At 37.0% G+C, this 20,673-nt stretch overlaps 1 long non-coding RNA gene across 2 annotated transcripts in view; it reads right to left on the bottom strand.

Annotated features, from left to right (window-relative positions):
- The window catches only part of LOC116638129, a 306,058-nt gene that overhangs the window by 143,800 nt on the left and 141,585 nt on the right, over window positions 1-20,673 (bottom strand). For both annotated transcript variants that reach the window (XR_004300631.1, XR_004300632.1), the window contains exon 3: window positions 6,394-6,556. This is a non-coding gene — a long non-coding RNA (uncharacterized LOC116638129). The remainder of the gene's footprint in view (window positions 1-6,393; window positions 6,557-20,673) is intronic.

Raw genomic sequence — 20,673 nt, 5'->3', positions numbered from 1 at the left:
CCCCTCACAACCCCAGCAGCAGCTCTTTCTGCCCAGGGGTCCTGTCCCCATGCTTTCATAAAATCACCTTTTTTTTTTAAAGATTTTATTTATTTATTTGAGAGAGTGAGACTGAGAGAGAGAGAGAGAGAGCACATGAGAGGGGGGAGGGTCAGAGGGAGAAGCAGACTCCCCGCTGAGCAGGGAGCCCAATGCGGGACTCGATCCAGGGACTCCAGGATCATGACCTGAGCCGAAGGCAGTCGCTCAACCAACTGAGCCACCAGGCGCCCCATAAAATCACCTTTTTGCACCAAAGGCATCTCAAGAATTCTTTCTTGGTCGTGGGCTCTGAACCTCACCTACATTCCAAATACATCAACAGGTATTTCTAACATCTAGAACAAGGTTTTGAAGTTGGCCCCTTAATTCAGTGATCTAAATGAATTCACAATTCTCAGAAAATGTTCTCATATTTTTAGAGAAAATGTATGTACTAAGGGAATATCGAAACCCATTTGATGTTGAAATGACGACATTACAATTAAAAAATAATTCTAGTCCTTGCATATACTTTTTAAGATGTTTGTTTCTGGATTTCCTAAATGATTAAAAATTAGTACAAGGTAGGAAGAATAAACTTCCCACTACTCTTCTAGGTTCTTGGCTGAGATACAATCTGTAACAAGGGACAGATTAAGAGGAGAAAAACATAAGCTTCATAGTATAAAAATACCTCCTGGGAAAGACCCAGAAAAACTGAATAACTCCTCCATGTGGCCCAAGCCACCACCTTAAATAACATCTCCAGCTAAAGACAGAAGAAAGATGTTGGGTGGGTGGGGAAAGCCAGTTTGGGGAGATTACCAGGAAGAGTACAGTAAACAAAGGTAAGGTTGTTACACAGATGTAGGTCCTTGCCTTCCCCACTAATAAGAATTTCTAGAGATTTGGTCATCTTCCTCTTCCTGGTACAGAGAGGGAGACATCCTTACCAATGAAGATTTCTCTTATGAATGTAAATGTCTCTTACAAAGGATAACTTTTACTCAGTTTTCAATATATTTTTTTAAACCAGCCTAACTCTTATGCCAAAGAGGCTTATTCTGAGGTGGCAAATTCTGCTCGCCTTCATTAGTAATGGTCCAGCTCTAGCCCAGAAAAGCAAAACATGCTAACTGATGTGCTAACATGCAGCATATCAAGTCAATGACAATACAGAGTTTTCTTTTTTTGGTGTTATTCATTTCTTATTTTAGTTTCAAAAGCAAAAGAGGGAATCTTTTTTTCAGAAGTATTACCAAAAACAAGTTGGAAACCTCTATTTTTAAAGCAATCTTAGTACGTGTTTCAGTCTAGGTCCTCTGGGAAGCTGACATCAACATGTAATTAAATGTGCAAGAGATTTATTTGGTAAACTGCTCATGAGGATAAATGGGGACAGAGTCAAGGGAAGTGATCAATGCATGTGGAAGAGAGAGGGAAAAAAAGGAGGCTTGGGCAGAAGTACCTCCTTCTGCTATAGTTCTCAGACATTTCATCAAGGCTTTCACAGAGTCCTTCAGCCAAAGTCACCCTCCAGGAACAGGTCTGCTGTGCTCAGTCATTGCCTGTGTAGGAGAGGACATTTTTTTTCCTCTACCCTTCTAGGTTTTTTTTTTTTTTTTTGGCTGGTCTGTTAATTAAATTGACATAAGACAGATTAACAGGAGAAAAACAAATTTAATCACATACATATGAAAGCCCCGTAAGAAGATGAGACCCAAGGACAAGTCAGTCAGTTGAGGCTTATATGTCATCGTGAACTAAGGGATGGGATTGAGGCCTGGGGCTGCCAAGGGGAGGAGGGTAATTTATGGGACAATAAGAAGACCAGATGTTTGGTAATTAGATGTTTGCCCTGTCAGACACGTAGATCTTTCAAATAAAAATCTATCTCTGGTAATAACTCTTTTTCTGGACCAGGCTCCCAGTCTAAATTCTTTTAGTTAGGGGAAAGGCAGAAGTTTTTCTTGAGTCAGCTGGGTCTTGACTGCCTTTGATGAAGGATAGTTGGAAGAAAGGCAGGCAGGGACAAGGGACTCCCCGCCCTAAGAGGAAACCACCCTTAAAAGGATTTTACATCACCCTGGAAGGAGCCCTCCACCCTTTTCCAGTGATAGGTAGATGCCAAAACCTGACTGGGTGACAGGCTCATATTGAGTTAATCAGATTAAAACAGACCACCAACAAGCCCATAAAAGCCCCTAGACTTAGAAATTCTGGTGGCAACTCTCTTGGTTCCCTCCCTCTTCAGGAGTTTTGTATGATCACTTTACTATTGCTCAATAAACTTTGCTTTGCTGCCCACCACTCTTCGTCTGGTCTACCTCTTAATTCTTCGAAGCTGAGTGACCAAGAACCGTGGGCACCGAAGGGTGGGGCAGGAATCCTGTAACACCTTTAGCTCAAAATAATCTACATGCCAAGGTGGCATATTTTGGGGCCATGTTTTCTGCTCCTCTTCACTGTGAGCAGCCTTTGGAAGTATGAACCTCAACTGGGTGCTGGTGGATTCAGTCTTAAATCTTAAGTCAGTCACTCTCCCAGCCGGTAGGTGGCTCATTTCCATGCCCACTATTTACCTAGTATAAAGAAAACATACTACATTATCTATCTCTAAGATTATAGCATATCATCTGTATTTTATGCAAAAATCCAAAATTAAATGCAAAACATACCTACTTAAAGATGTTTATACCTACAGCAAGAATAAGAGCCATTCCATTCTCCCGCACATTATATTTGTGCCTGTGGTCTAAAAAGTTAAAAGTACTTAACTCTTGGGGTGCCTGGGTAGCTTGGTTGTTTGGGCATCCGACTCTCGATTGCAGCTCAGGTTGTGATCTCAGGATTGTAGGATCAAGCCCTGAGTTGGGCTCCATGCTCAGGAGGGAGTCTGCTTCTCTCTCTTTCTGGCTCCCTCTGCCCCACCCCCACTCACGTGCACACTCTCTCTGAAACAAGTAAATAAATCTTTTTAAAAAAAGGTATTGAACTCTTCCAGGGAATCAAGTTGGCCATGAAGATCACTAACTTTATGAATGGGAAAAGAATATGGATACCTCTGATTATAGAAATATTGGTTTTAAAAAATGTGACATAATTACTGCCTTGACAAAATGAGAGTTTTGAAGGATTATAACGTACATGATTCATGGAATTCTTTCTCAATTCTTTCTCAATTCTGATCCCATTGCCTTGTGCTTTTAGAAAATTCCTTAACCAGTGATTAATTGATAAAGTAACACCACGTGACAACCACAGGACAAGGGGCCTGAGTGTCACAGTTTCAGGTCAGGGAGCCTATCATTTTTCACTATATTCCAGCGTAGGTGAGTTTGTTCCTCCAGTGGCCTCTTCCACCACCTTGGTGTTTCTGTCACTCCTAAACTCCAAATATACCTCAACAATCAAGTCTCTGATGATTCACCTTTCTGCTGTTTCTATGACTGCATCCAACCTTAGCCCTGGTCTCACGACAATTTTGTTGGACTATTTAACAGTTTCCCAGGAATCCACAGGACCAGCCATGTTATTCCCCACTGACATTCCCCAGAACTTACTGCTGTCTGTGTATGTGTAGATGCTGTCTCTTAGACTGGCATTCATCTATTTATAACAGCTCATGTGGTGCCTATTTGAAATTTTATTGATTTTGAGCCTAATCATCATGCGATGATTCTGGGTCCTTTTCAATTAAGATAAAGGAAACATGATGCCAGATGGAGAAGGGTGATTCATCATCTCTTCCTCTTTTTCCAATGCTGAAAGAGCAAGCATAAGATGGAAATTTTGGTTTTTTAAAGGTTTGATAGAATTCATCTTTAAAATTGTCACTGAAAAAAAGTGTCATAGCTTATTCTGTAATCCAATAGAAGAAAATGAAGGAAAAACATAAACAAAAGGTAAGAAGTGGTAGAAAGAAAAAATAACAAAAAGAATCAGAGAAAATAAGATAGGATTAATTAATCAGTCCATCAATCAATTAATTAGATGATCATTTATTGAGTAGTTACTATCAGGTCCAACATTACACAGCAACATAACCAATTCCCAAGCACTGATAAGAGCCATGAGAAAAATAAGTGGGCTAAAGATATAAGACTAGGAAACTGATTTCATTAGGATGATCAGAAAGTCTCAAAAAACCTGATATTTGAGTTGAAATCTGAAAGACTGGAGGGACAAGCATTCCAGGCTGGTGGATCTTCACAGAGCATGTCAATGTCTGATTCCACCTTCATTCTACTTCTCTGCTTTTAGAGCCACTTTTCTTACATATATTCCCCCCCCAAAATTAGGTTAAATTGTCCATAGTATTTTATCACAATTATTTTAATCTTCTTGGTATCTGTATTTATTTCATACCTTAGTTCTAAAATTATTAGCTTTTTATCTCTTCTTTCTTGGTCATACTTCAAAAAGTTTGTGTATGTTATTATATTATTTTAAAATCTTTTTCTATTAACTCTATTCTTTTATGTCTATTACATTAACTTCTACTTTCCCTCTATTAATCCTTTCTTATGCTTTGATGGGTTAATTTTGTTTCCTAATATGAAAGCATGGTTCACTGATATGTAATCTTTTTATTATTAATACATTAATATAAGGATGTAAATTTGTTCCCTTCTCGTGTCAGGGCCTTTGCACTCTTTCTGCCCGAAGATGTTGTTCTATTGCTATCTTGCCTTCAGTAGCCCTATCTTCATATTTTCCTAGAAGCTTTTAAGATTTCATTTTTACTCTTTGTCACCATGTCTAAATTTGCTTTTTTTTTTTAATTCATCCTCTTCAAGACTGAAGTGGGTTCTTTTCATCAAAGACTCACTCTTTAGTTCTACAGATCGTCTATGGTCTTGTCCATACATATACCCCATGTACTTCTGGGTTTCCAGTTAGATGTCAAAACTACTGGAGGCATCTTCCATGTTTTGCAGGTTTTCTTTCACACTTCTTGTCTCTCTCCAACTGTTGTGCCTTCTGGCTTAACTCTTCAACAAGATCTTCCAGAACCTAATTTATGCTTCTTCTCAGTACATTCTGGACTTTTGTTTTTAATTTCAACAACAATTTTCATTTTTGAGGTTTATCACTTTTATTCCTTTATTGGTAATCATTCTTATTGTATGATTATGATTTATTCCTTTATTCCTTTATCCATTTAATGGTAGAACGCACAAAGACATAAAAAGGTGTTAGCCATCTAGTAAATAATGTTAGCTATTATGTTAATGTTTTCATGTTTATTTGAAAGTCCAGTTCTACCTCTATTAACATTTTCCTGATGTTTAAATTCTTTCCTATGTTGAGTTTTGTATTTGTCTTGGATTTCTTTGATCTGTTAGACATCTTGACTGTATGACTGTGTATCTTTGGGAATAAGTTTCCATTTCAACTATCTTTTGTATCTGTTTGTGCAGACTGCTTAGAGAGTAAAATGTGTCTTGAATCTTAGCACAGTTTCAGAAAAAGTAAGAAGGAAGTATCTTAATGGTATTTTCACTGCTGGCCTTCTACATATGGGTCCTCCCTATTCTTCCCATCCTCTACCATCCACAACACCCTGCTTCTCTTGCCTGATAGCACTCACTCATTGCTCCAGTTTGGAAACATAAACTAGGAGTTCACTTGCTTGGCTAATACTGTTTTGGTCTCTCCAGCTCCATCCAGCTTTTAGTATCCACCACCTCCATGTATACAACAGTCTTGGAGCTGCTTTTGCCTTCTGTGTTGGTCCTATTTTTTGTGACTTTCCTGTATCATCCTATATAGTGCCCATCTCTGAGAGATGTTGCTCTCTTTTATGGTCAGTGAAGTGGGGGTGAAATGTTCCCTTTTTATATCTTAAGTGCTTATCTGTTGGCTTTCCTTGTTTTTTAATAATTTTTATGAATTTGGAGGGTACAGAAGATTGCAGCCTGTGCTCAGACTGCCATCTTCAATGAGAATTTAGTACAGAAAATTTTAGAGTAAAGTTCTTAGGAACGTTTGCAAAACTAATACCTGTGGAATTAAAATTATTCAGGTCATACAATACTAAAAAGTATTTCTCAATAAATATTATGGCACAGACCTAATTTAACTTATTACTACATACGGTAGTCGCTGCTGGTCCATGGGGGGGATGTTCCAAGACCTCCAGTGGATGCCTGAAACTGCAGATTGTAGTGAACCCTACATATACTACATACACACTCTGTGTTTTTTTCCTATACATATATACCTATGATAAAGTTTAATTTATAAATTAGGCACAGCAAGAGATTAAAAACAATAACTAATAATAAAATAGAACAATTATGACATATATTGTATAATAAATTATGTGAATGAGGCCTGTCTCAAAATATCTTTTTGTACTGTACTCACCCTTTGTCTTCTCATGATGATGTCAGATGAGAAAATGTCTACTTGACAAGATGAAGTGAGGTGAGCAATGTAGGCACAGTGATGCAGTGTCAGAGTGCTACTGACTTGGTGATAGGTCAGAAGGAGGACCATCTGCTTCCAGACCTTGGTTGACCACAGGTAACTGAAACCACAGAAAGGGAAAAGTGCAGATAAAGAGGACTGCTGTACACAAAATCTAGTGTTATATTTTAAAAAACTAATATGCTATAATCAGGTAGTGTTTATTCCAGGAATACTATCATAATTCAGGAACTATATCAACATAACCCATTCAATTAATACATTAAAAGAAAAAAATCATATAACTATAGAAACAGATGACAAAAGGACATTAGATAAAACTTACCAGGGACTCTAATGAAAATTTAAATAAACTAGGAATGTTTGGAAGCAAATGATTTAGTAACTATCATACAGCAAGAAATAATTACTTCTTTCCAGTTACATGTATTCAGGGCATAGCTTTGGCTCTGCTTGTTTTTATTCAATTTTGTTCCACATAGCCTCTTCATTCTTGGATCCTGGCTAATGTAGTAGTCTTTATCTGCAATGTGCTGTTCTCATAGCAGTAGAACTGGCAAAGCCATGAGATGGTTCTTAAAGCTTCTGTTGAACATGACATTCAGTGATTCCTTTAACCAAAACAACTCCTGTGTCAAGTCTGATATGAAACAAAGAGAGAAGTATACCCCTTCAACTGGGAGGTACTGGAAAGCAAATGGTCGTAGAGGAGGCCATGCATACTATTTGTAGGAAGGACAGTCAGAAAATGGGAACGAGATGCCATCCCAATATGAAAAATACCCTTATGCCAAAACTAACAGCAAAATGACCTTATGTCTATGAAAATCAGTAATAAAACAGGGATGCCTGCGATATATCAATAGAAGATCTAGCTAACGCATTAAGAAAACAAATTGATCAGCTTGAATATTTAAAAAGATACATAGTATTATCGTCCTTTGGTAAAGATATTGTGTCTATAAAATCAAAGATACTTTGTCAAACAAAAAGTGATAATTATTAATGTGCCTGGCAACAAGATGAATTAAGGGAAAAAATACAATAGTGGAGGAAAACTATATTTTATTAAGAATAAAATAAAGATGCAGAGCCATTAGGAACAAAAACATAAAACTGTATTAAATTACTTAAAGTAAGACTGGAAATTGGATTAATGTGCAATGTTCTTGAACAAGATTGATCATCACAAATATCAAGAGTTCGAAATTAATATATAAATGAACAGGAAAACACATATTACTTATTTTGTATATTGCATGTAACTTAACTTATATATATATTTGCATGTTTACTTGTGTTTCTCTGTCTTTTCAACTTGACTGCAAGTTCCATGAGCCAGTCCTGATCACCATTTTAGCCACAGAACCTTACATGATACTCATAGGAGCATAATAAGTATTTATTGATTGGCTGAACCACAACATTATCAACAAACAGTTTGTTTTACTACTTTAGAATAAGCACTTCATGTTGTTCTGGTGATGTTATTTGGTCTATTAGTAGGTTCCCTGCATAGTACTAGATGTTGTAGAGAATAAAGTGATGGATATTCTTTGTCTGAACCCCTCTCTCACTATATATAGTTTCATATATAATGAGAGGAAGGAAGAAAGGAACACTTGGCCTTGAAGAAACATCCTTCCTAATGGGAGTAACAGCCATACATACATACATAACAGCCATATATACATCTTGAACAACATGGGGATTAGGGGCACCAAACCTGTGCACAGTCAAAACACTGAAAATAAATTCTGACTCCTCAAAAACCTAACTACTAATAGCCTATTGTTGGCTGGAGGCCTTACCAATTAAAAAAAGCAGTAGATTAACATATATTTTGTATGTTATATGTATTATATACTGTATTCTTACAATAAAGTAAGCTAGAGGAAAGAAAATGTTTTTAAGAAAATCATAAGAGAAAATACATTTATACCTCTGTACCATATTGAAAAAAAAATCCACGTATTAGTGGATCTGCACAGTTCAAACCCATGTTGTTCAGGGGTCAACTGTTTAACTAAATGTTGTGCAAGACAGAATGATAGGGGATGAAAATAGAACAGTCCCAGTGTGGTAGGAGTAAAGTAAGAATAATAACTGATTTTGACTTCAGGGAGAAGGGTCAGAAATTTTTATGTATTAATCAAATCTGTAGAATGAGTAGAAATTCAGTAGTTAGGAATGTTTTGAAAAGCCCAGATTAAGAGAATTAACTTTACTATCAATTTATTTTTTATTTTTTTAAGATTTATTTATTTATTTTGGGGGAGAGAGAGAGAGAGAGACAGCACTCACAGTGGGGAGAGGCAGGGGGAAGGGAGAAAGAGAATCTCAAGCAGACTCCCTGCTGAGCGCAAAGACCCTACGTGTGGTTCCATCTCACAACCCTGTGATCATGACTGAGTCGAAATCAAGAGTCAGATGCTTGGGGCGCCTGGGTGGCTCAGTCGTTAAGCATCTGCCTTCGGCTCGGGTCATGATCCCAGGCTCCTGGGATCGAGCCCCGCATCGGGCTCCCCGCTCCGTGGGAAGCCTGCTTCTCCCTCTCCCACTCCCCCTGCTTATGTTCCCTCTCTCACTGTGTCTCTCTTTGTCAAATTAATAAATAAAATCTTTAAAAAAAAAAAAAAAAGTCAGATGCTTAACTAATTGAGCCACCCAGGTGCCTCTGTTATTAACTTAAAGCAAACTATAGAATTAGAAAAATAAATGTAATGAGAAAATGTATTATCTAACTCTGAAGTCAAGCATGATTTACAAGTGAAATATTTTAGCTTCAACTTTATAACTGGTTATACCTTTCATGACTGCCTTTAACATCAATAAACTAAGATGAGAGAAAATTTCTAGGTGCATTATTTCTCTTTGATCTTTTGCATTGCCTCCACTTTGATTCTCCTTTCTTTTTTTTTTTTTTTTTAAAGATTTTATTTATTTATTTGAGACAGAATGAGAGAGAGAGAGCACCTGAGATGGGGGAGGGTCAGAGGGAGAAGCAGGTTCCCTGCCGAGCAGGGAGCCCGATGCGGGACTCGATCCAGGGACTCCAGGATCATGACCTGAGCCGAAGGCAGTCGCTTAACCAACTGAGCCACCCAGGCGCCCTTGATTCTCCTTTCTGTCTCTCTCTCTTGTTATATCTATTTCTCCTCTCCCCAACCTCTTTTCATTTTTAAAATACTCTCAGTTGGTAATAAATTATTCAGTATCTCCTTTTTCCTGATAGTCCAAGAGGAACTGCATATAAAGGCAGTAAAAATATTATTATTGAACCCCTCTTAATTGCAGTATAGATGGGAGATTTCTTGGTATGCGTATGATGGGACTATCATACACATTACTATTGTTCATTTTGTCAAAAAAAATAAATTTAAGGAACTATAAATCATATTGCTACTCATTTCCTAAATATCCTAGGCACTCTATAATTAAGTCTGGGTGTATTTAAAAGGACAACTTTAGAAAAGGAGATTTAATAATTGTATTCAATATGTGGCATCTTTGAGTCAATACATAAATATGGCTCTTAATATTTTGCAGTTGGATCTACATACAATGTATTTGGAAGTGCAGATAACTGCAGAATGGTTGTCATTTTGAAAAGATTATTTTAATACCTTTAAACAGGTTACATAATTCAAATAAAGAATCAGTTGATGACCATATTCTCATTCCTTGGCCACATTGTGATATTCTTGCAAATTAAAAGAGAACATAGTTTTCAATGAATGAACTAAGAGACATTAGATCTAAGTTTGAGTTTTAATCTCCCACATTTTTAATTAGTACAAATACAATTTAAATTATTGCCTGCTTAAGCAAATGACAAAAGATAAATTTTCTAAAACATATAAAGGAATGCTCTTCAGTATAAAATTTTCTGTGATCCATAAAGACGGTTTCTGTACACTGTTACATTGCCATATATGATTGTGGTTTTTAAGCAATTTATTTTCCATTTTTTTCATAAAATGCAGCATTATAATTATCTTCTGGGCTTTACTCTCTTTGTATGTTATCTTTTTTTCTTTTCCTTATCTGAATTGTATAGTACCCCTCTATCAACAGCACCATGGACAAGTAGAGCTCAGCTATTGCCCAAGAATTTCAAATTAAAATATTTATGAGATCATTGTGCTTTATAAGATAATAAATGCAATAGCAGACCATTTATTGGCTGACTGTCCATCTGTTCCAACAATAATTCAAATCTGGAAGGGAATATAATCCTGAGCTGGAAGAGAAAACTGCTGTCAGGTGCCAAACCCATATTTTTCCTTTTGTGTGTTAATCTGGTCGGTAATAGCACTTTTACCCAGGGGACATACTTACTGAGGGAAAAACAAATCAAAATACTGAAAATATTTTGTTGTAAGAATGACCAAAGTCAGAATAGAATTCTTCAGACCTTATTCATTTTTCAAAACAAAATGAAAAGACCAATAATGAGAACAAAAATGAAGTCTAAAAGTTAAGTAGCATTTAAAGACTAAGTTTCAAAATTAGAAACAATTTTAAAATAGCAGAATTGATCATTCATAGAATATTACAAAAATGACTTACCCTGAATTCTTAAAAATACTGAGAAAAGACTTATGGTTTTTTAATGAAATGAAGTAATTGGCTTCTATCAATTCAAGTTAAAAAATGTATTTTCTACAGCTGTGCAAATGTCATATTTGGTTGAATAATGATAAAACCCACAGTATTTTGCTGTCTTGGAAACTGATAAAATACAGTGGGTGGGAAATAACTACATAGTGTGTTAGGATAATAAATTGTTACACATGTATAGCTATTTAACTTCAGTTTGCCATGATTGCAAAAAAAATAATATGCTAAAAATAAGAAAGTACTCTCCTATTGACTCTAAAATTTCTAACTAATTTTATCACTCAGAGTTCAATCACAGAAGCAGAACTACTGGAATACACACAACTGATAATTAGGATTAGATCTCACACAATTTAGGAAGCTGGTTGAACAGATTTGGGAGGTTGTTTATACCGTCTGGTGCTGAAGCCTAAAGTTGGCCGGGCAGGCGGTAAGGAAAGGAAGATGGACATTCAGTGGGGACAGCAAAGACTAAAGGAAAATTTTGAGGTAAGTGAAATCCATGTGCACAGACTGGAACTTGCATGGATCGCTGCCTCTAAACCTCCAAATATGATGATGAGCCTGTTGTGCAGATGAAGTTGGTGTCCTTAGCTCTGAGGAGAACATGCACCTGGTTCATGAGTCAGAAAGTTAAAAGGGGAGATGCAGCCGGAGCTTAAGGTCTTTAAGTTAAAATAAAGTTTTTAGGATGGGCTTTAGTCCAATATGACTGGTGTCCTTACAAGAAAAGGAAATTTAGACACAAAATGAAATGAGATGAACACATGCAGAGGGACAACAATGTGAAAACACAGTAAGGAGACAGTCATCTGCAAGCCAAGAGAGGCCTCAGGAGAAATCAAACCTGCCAACACCTTGATCTTGGACTTGTAGACTCCAGAACTGTAAGGAAATAAATTTCCGTTCTTTAAGTTACCCATTCCATGGCATCTTGTTATGGAAGTCCTAGGAAATGAAGCTACTACCCAACTGGTAATGAAAATTTTATGTGCATGTCTCCCCCCTTGCAAAGTCATAAACTACTTGGAAATAGTTACTGTGTCTTCTCACTTTGCATTATCATCACAGCAACATGTGGGACACAGTCGTTCTTTGATAAATATTTGTCAAATTAATAATAAGAGGAAAAGAATATTTAAATTTTGAAGCAACCATTATTTTAAGCAATAAGATATTTTAAACTTGGAATAACATAGCCATTAAATTTTGAAAGTTTTATATTTTTGGAACATGCCTTCTATTTAAAAATATTGACAAAACGTTATATGAAAATAATAATAATAATAATAATAATAATAATAAAGTGAAACCTTTAATGGAGACATTGGGAAAAATAATGAGAATCAAACAAATGGTGCTTTTTTAGATGCGTTTGTAAAGAAATCGCAAAGCAGTTACATGTCTTTCTTTTTTTCACTCTGTATTCAACTTTCTACCTGCCTTTCAATCCTTTATTCATTCAGCATACGATTATGAATGGGATTGTTTACCTGTGTGTCAATTATCAGGACTACAGAGATAAAGGGATGGCCATTCTTTCAAGAAATAAATAATTTATTTTGATGAAAAATAATTTGGTGAATTTACATACATGAACAAAAAAGGTCTGCTGAAACTGTTTCAAAGCAAAGCCCTATAAACAGTAATGGCGTCTTAATTACGCCATACATTGATAATAAAGGAGAGCTGAATTCACCTGAAAGCTCTCGTACCAAACTACATTTTCCTCACTGCCTTGCCGAAAAAGATAGGATCCGGGTGTTGAGAGTGGTGGAGGGTGGTGAAGGACAATTACTACAGGTTTTCCTCTTGAACTCTGCTGTCCCAACAGCAGCATCACATTTTTCGACTGAACATCACAGCAGACATCGCTTGGTACGGTACAACGTGCCATCCAACCACATTAGAGAGACGACACTGAATTTGTAAGCAACATAGCCCCTTCAGATCTTGTGAATTACATCCTCCAAAGGTCTTCCTAATTAACTTGCTCTTCTTTAACAAAAATATCACTTTGAGTTAGCCTTTCTAATTCTATAGTCTGGTAATATAGTTCATCATCCATACCACCAATTGGTTCTCTCACCAAAACAAAGATCTAATTATCTCATTTCTTGGCTTGAGTCTTTCCAGGTTTCCTCTAGGTCTAGAGGATGCCAAACAAACTTCTCAGCAAAGCAAACAAGACCCTTCACAATCTAGAGCCCCAGATTCTGTACTCTTGCTCCAAACTTTCTCTAACACATTGGATGAATAGCCACTGACAGAACTCAACGTGCTTTCTTGCATCCCTTTGCCAATGCATCCACTACTCATGGAACTACGCATGCTCTGCTTCATCTGCCTGTAAATATGTACTCATCCTAACTTCCTTCTGCAAACAGTAAACACGAAGCTTTAATTATTGCACTAGAAATGAAGGATGAAAGGAAGAACATAGAACATGTTTCCTATATTCCAAGGTAGTACTAGGGACAATATGCATATAAATAAATATCATAACTTTGCAGAAAAAGTTATACTGTAACAAACTATTTTATTGCCAGGAGGGCTGACTTTTAAGGGAATTTTATAAAGGCAAACAAGAAGTACTTCCATTTCCTAATTAGAGTTCTTGTGAAGTTTGTCTAAAAAATATAATTGATGCTCTTTTGGAAGGACAAAATGAGTGTTCTGTATGTAGGAATTATAATTATGGCTAAACAGTTGACAGGTCATAAAATAATATATTCATTACATAAAGTTGCAGTAAAATATTAATTTCAAGTCCAGCAATCTGTCTTTATGCAGAATATATCTGATTACTCACCAAATGTTTTTGTCAGATGAACAAAGACCTTTTTTTTTCCAATTCACAAATTACCTTCAGTTAAAGGCTTTTCACTGAAACCTCTAAACATACAAACCAATATGCAGATTTCTTACAGCTACTGAGTAGAAACAAACAGAATTCTTCGGTTCTCTAATTTTTCTCACAATTAATAAATGAAAGAGCACCTGAAGAATTATGAAAAACAAGAAGTTGAGTTCAAGAGTTACTGGAAAAATGCAACAGTAGTTAGAAATCAGAAACTGAACTCTGATCCTTAAATGTCTACTGAAAACTGATGATCAACTTTCCCTTTATTTTTTTTGATCTTCAAGGCATGAGTTGACCCCAAGCCCTCTCTCCAGACCCATGTTACTCCACTTTCCCTTCCACTTAACATTCGCCAGCCGCACTGGCCTTCCTTTCCTGCCTTAAGTTCATCATTATTTCTGAGGCTTTCATCCCCTGTTTCCTCTGTCCAGGCACATTGTCTCCCTTCTTCTCCCCTTTTGTTAAATAGCCCTGACCCTGACCCAGCTCACCTGCCCCAACCTTAGTATCCCTTCTTGACTGACACCTTCTCTGGATTAGATCTCTTCTTATTTCTCACAGCGCCAAGTTCTATTTGTTCCTTTCCTTGTTCACACGTTGAGAGCAGGGCAGAGAGGCTCAGAGTATATGTTCTCAAGTCAGAACACAAGGATTTAAATTCCAGCTGTACTGCTTATAAACTGTATAAGGATGTAAGGATGGTGGGGACAATAACTGCAAAGTTGAGGGCATAATATACACACACCTAAGCTTCTAGAGACTATATATCTAGGATCAAAACCTTACTTTTCCGTTTACTGGCTCTGTAAGATCTTGGGTAAGTCACTAACTTCCATGGGACTTGGTTTCAGCAACTGTAAATTTTTTTTTTTTTAAGATTTATTTATTTATTTGAGAGAGAGTGAGAGAGAAAGCGAGAGCAGAGGGGAGGGGCAGAGGGAGAGAGAAACTCAAGCAGACTCTGTGCTGAGTGCAGAGCCCAACACGGGACTTGATCTCACAACCCTGAGATCATGACCTGAGCTGAAACCAAGAGCCGGACATCTAACCAACTGTGCCACCCAGAGACCCCATAAAATATGGTTATTAATAGTACCTGTCAGTACCTTACAGTACCTGTCAGATAAATGTCAGCTATCATATAAGATATATGAAATTCTTACATAGGTAAGAATGTAGCTCAGTACCTGGCATATATTAAGTAGTCAATAATTTATTTGATATATTAGTTAACATTTGTGATAAAACAAGTGCCCTATTATTAATATATCACCGGTTGTGTTTTTGTTAAACGTTTGGTCCCTGGCTACACAGGAAGATTCATGAAGATAACAATGGTATCCATCTACTGGGCAGGTATCCCCAAGACCTAACCCACTGTTTGGAATTTAGACCATGTTCAATAAATACAGCTGGTCAGTGAATAAATCCATCTTTCCTTTCAAGGGAAAGTTATGAAATCAACTAACTTGCAGTAACTTGTTAGAGCTCTTGTGAGATTTCAATAAAGCAATATATATTAAAAACACCTACCACACTGCCAAAAATATGGTGAGTATTCAATAAATGTAATTTGTTTTTCTTCTTCCCAGGTCACTAAAAAAAACTATCTCTTCAATGCACCACATGTGTGATCCGTATCAATAAAATGCATCTTCACTCTGTTGTTAGGACAACTTCCAGAACATTAAATGTTGTTCTTTTACAAGTTTCAGTTATAAAATATATAGTTACGTAGTTTACTTGGGAAAACAGGTTATGGAGCTCCTTATGCTACAATTCCAGAAGTTTTCCTTAAATTGATTTTTTTTTAAAGATTTTATTTGACAGAGAGAGACACAGTGAGAGAGGGAACACAAGCAGGGGGAGTGGGAGAAGGAGAAGCAGGCTTCCTGCTGAGCAGGGAGCCCGATGTGGGGCTCGATCCCAGGACCCTGAGATCATGACCCGAGCCAAAGGCAAACCTTAATGACTGAGCCTCCCAGGTGCCCCCTTAAATTGATTTTTAATATTTGCTTTTTCTCTCTTTGTGCCACCTTGGAAAGTTACACTGAAAAGTGGGGCTAGACCAGATGATCTCTAAACGATACTCCATATTTGCATGTATTCCATGTGGAGGGGACAGTAAATTCTTAGCAATCCCTGGAAGAACATGAATGTCCCTAAAAGACACTGTGTAAGCAATGTGGAAGCAATCACACACGCGCGCGCACACACACACACACACACACACACACACAGTTCCAACTGAACTAAAATTTATGTAATTTTTCTGTCCTTCATTTCACTGACATTTTTCAACCACTGATGTTCTAACCAAGACTTCAAAAACATTTTAAATCATAAGCCACTGAATGTGGACAGCTGCACTTGTCTCTTCTTATATTTGAAATTCAAAGACCATAGAGCTTCACTGAGAAAAAGCACTGGGAAAGCTTTTATCTCTAGCATGTTGCGGGATAGGTTAGAAGATGCACTTGCACCATTAGGAAGCCACAGGAAGCCCTGAAAGGCCGTCTCATCTTTGACCTCTGCTGGTGGAACAATTCCTGGTGGTGAGCCCCTTCTTCCATGGGTATGCTGTCAATTTGTCTAGTTCCTTCAATTTGATGACTTACTGTCTCCTGCAGATTCACTTTTCAACGACTGGTCAAACTTGACTTGCTGGTTTATAGATGTTTTCTGAACATTATTTGAGATGGGTCAACAATTCTGCTCCAAATTTAATGACTGGCAGACAGAGGGACAGATCGCTATCAGGACAGTTCATAGAATTTTTCTGTCACTTAAAATTTACTTGAATACCAATATGTGGCTGACATTTACTAAGCAATGTTTAACTGGAGCCAGATGCTTTATAGAGTGATTTGTATACATGTTGTTTAATTATAATAACCTCGAGACACTGGTATTATAACTAAATGATGTAGATATTTGTTGTGGTGACAGTTACACAATTATGTAAATACAGTAAAAACTACTGAATTGTACAATTTAATAGGATGAATTATATGGGTGTGAATTATTAATAAAGCTGTTATAAAATCAGTTTGAGTTATTTTTTCTTTTCTACCTCTGCTGGGCAGAGAATCCATAAACATCCTAGCACAATGCTATTCTCTCTGGATCCTCATTCTTTTTTTTTTTTTTTTTAAGATTTTATTTATTTGACAGAGAGAGAGAGAGAGTAAGAGAGCAAGCACAAGCGGGGGGAACAGCAGAGGGAGAGGGAGAAGCAGACTCCCAGCTGAGCAGGGAGCCTGATGAGGGCATCAATCGCAGGACTTTAGGATCATGACCTGAGCTGAAGGCAGACACTTAAGAAACTGAGCCACCCAGGTGCCCCTGGATCTTCATTCTTACCATATCTTCATACCCTTCATTCTCCCACTTACAACAGATAGACACTTTCACCAATAACTGCTTCACATGTTTTTGCTTCTAAGATTGTTTTGATGTATCTCTCTCTCTGAATGAATGCTCTTCTTGCACATATCCATATTCCTAAATCATACAGTCATGTCACAAAAACTGAGAATCTACTATGTGCTCAGCACTAAGTAAGGCACTGGAGACATTTTTTAAAAATATCCCCCTAAGGTCAGGAACATGGCAGGGATGTCCACTATCACCACTGCTTTTCAACATAGTACTAGAAGTCCTAGCCACAGCAATCAGACAACAAAAAGAAATCAAAGGCATCCAAATCGGAAAAGAAGAAGTCAAACTCTCACTCTTTGCAGATGATATGATACTTCATGTGGAAAACCCAAAAGACTCCACCCCAAAACTGCTAGAACTCACACAGGAATTCAGTAAAGTGGCAGGATATAAAATCAATGCACAGAAATTAGTGGCATTTCTATACACCATCAACAAGATAGAAGAAAGAGAAATTAAGGAGTCGATCCCATTTACAATTGTACCCAAAACCATAAGATACCTAGGAATAAATCTAACCAAAGAAGCAAAGGATCTGTACTCAGAAAACTATAAAATACTCATGAAAGAAATTGAGGAAGACACAAAAATATGGAAAAACGTTCCATGCTCATGGATTGGAAGAACAAATACTGTGAGGATGTCACTGCTACCTAGAGCAATCTACACATTCAATGCAATCCCCATCAAAATACCATCCACTTTTTTCAAAGAAATGGAACAAATAATCCTAAAATTTGTATGGAACCAGAAAAGACCCCGAATAGCTAGAGGAATGTTGAAAAAGAAAAGCAAAGCTGGTGGCATCACAATTCCGGACTTCAAGCTCTATTACAAAGCTGTCATCATCAAGACAGTATGGTACTGGCACGAAAACAGACACATAGATCAATGGAACAGAATAGAGAGCCCAGAAATGGGCCCTCAACTCTATGGTCAACTCATCTTCGACAAAGCAGGAAAGAATGTCCAATGGAAAAAAGACAGTCTCTTCAACAAATGGTGTTGGGAAAATTGGACAGCCACATGCAGAAGAATGAAACTGGACCATTTCCTTACACCACACACAAAAATAGACTCCAAATGGTTGAAAGACCTCAATGTGAGACAGGAGTCCATCAAAATCCTGAAGGAGAACAGAGGCAGCAACCTCTTCGACCTCAGCCACAGCAACTTCTTCCTAGAAACATAGCCAAAGGCAAGGGAAGCAAGGGCAAAAATGAACTATTGGGTCTTCATCAAGATAAAAAGCTTTTGCACAGCAAAAGAAACAGTCAACAAAACCAAAAGAGAACTGACAGAATGGGAGAAGATATTTGCAAATGACATATCAGATAAAGGGCTAGTATCCCAAATCTATAAAGAATTTATCAAACTCAACACCCAAAGAACAAATGATCCAATCAAGAAATGGGCAGAAGACATGAACAGACATGTTTCCAAAGAAGACATCCAAATGGCCAACAGACACATGAAAAAGTGCTCAACATCGCTCACCATCAGGGAAATCCAAATCAAAACTTCAATGGGATACCACCTCACACCAGTCAGAATGGCTAAAATTAACAAGTCAGGAAACAACAGATGTTGGCGGGGATGAGGAGAAAGGGGAACTCTCCTACACTGTTGGTGGGAATGCAAGCTGGTGCAGCCACTCTGGAAAACAGTATGGAGGTTCCTCAAAAAGTTGAAAATAGAGCTACCCTACGACCCAGCAATTGCACTACTGGGTATTTACCCCAAAGATACAAATGTAGGGATCTGAAGGGGTATGTGCACCCCGATGTTTATAACAGCAATGCCCACAACAGCCAAACTATGGAAAGAGCCAAGATGTCCATCAACAGATGAATGGATAAAGAAGATGTGATGTTCTTTATCACACACACACAATGGAATATTATGCAGCCATCAAAAAGAATGAAATCTTGCCATTTGCGATGATGTGGATGGAACTGGAGGGTATTAGGCTGAGCAAAATAAGTCAATCTAAGAAAGACATGTATCATATGATCTCACTGATATGAGGAATTCTTAATCTCAGGAAATAAACTGAGGCTTGCTGGAGTGTTGGGGGGTGGGAGGGATGGGGTGGCTGGGTGATAGACATGGTGAGCTCTGTGAATTGTATAAGGCTGTTGAATCACAGACCTGTACCTCTGAAACAAATAATACATTATATGTTAAAAAAAAGAAGAAGATAATAGGAAGGGAAAAATGAAGGGGGGGGAAATCGGACAGGGAGACAAACCATGAGAGACTATGGACTCTGAGAAACAAACTGAGGGTTCTAGTGGGGAGGGGGGTGGGGGGATGGGTTAGCCTGGTGATGGGTATTAAAGAGGGCACATTCTGCATGGAGCACTGGGTGTTATACGCAAACAATGAATCATGGAACACTACATCAAAAACTAATGATGCAACATATGGTGATTAACATAACATAATAAAATAAAAATAAAATAAAATATCCAAGTAATAAAAATATATATATATATTTAAATATATTTAAAATATTATATTTTTTATATTATATTATATTATATTTTAAATATATATTTCACTCTGCTAGAAGGAAATTTCTCTCTCCTTGAAATCCTCTAGCACTTTACCAAAGCATGTCATAGCTTGTATTATTCTCTACTGTGCCTTATGATTGTATGTATCTCTTATGAAACTTCCAAGCTATTCTGTAGACTTCTGGTAGAGAGACTCACATTTAATTGTACATATCTCAAACCACATGATGTTCTAGGTTGAACATTACAACTTATTGTTACAATGTGTCTTTCATAAGCAGCATATACTTGTTTATACTAACTTACTTTCAACTGGTATACATAGTCCATTTACATGTAATACAATTGCAGATAAAGCTGGCTTCATAATATCAACTTTTGCTTATTTTATACTAGACAAAACTATTTTATGTTAATTTTTATTACCTTTGCCTTCTTTTGAATTATCAAAAGTTTCCCCCCTCTATTAATTTGTTTGCTATAAAATCTGTTCAATTTTTTATTAGTGGCCCTAAAGATTATTACAAATGAATCTTTTATTTATTAAATCCAATAAAAATTTTTACTTTTTTCCCTGGCAATGCCAAAAAATCAAAACATTTTAATGTTATTTACCTCTCCTACATTTTTTATTATTGTTAACATATATAATAGGTACACATGCATTTAAAACACATAAGACAGGGCTCCTGGCTGACTCAGTTGGAAGAGCATGTAACTCTTGATCTTGAGGTTGTGTGCTTGAGCCCCATGTTGGGTGTAGAAATTACT

This window comes from Phoca vitulina, unplaced genomic scaffold, assembly GCF_004348235.1.
Source record: "Phoca vitulina isolate PV1807 unplaced genomic scaffold, GSC_HSeal_1.0 scaffold16, whole genome shotgun sequence".
In the NCBI taxonomy this organism is placed as follows: Eukaryota; Metazoa; Chordata; class Mammalia; order Carnivora; family Phocidae; genus Phoca; species Phoca vitulina.
The sequence above is the reverse complement of the archived record's forward strand: the minus strand, read 5'-3'. Positions and strand labels throughout refer to the sequence as shown.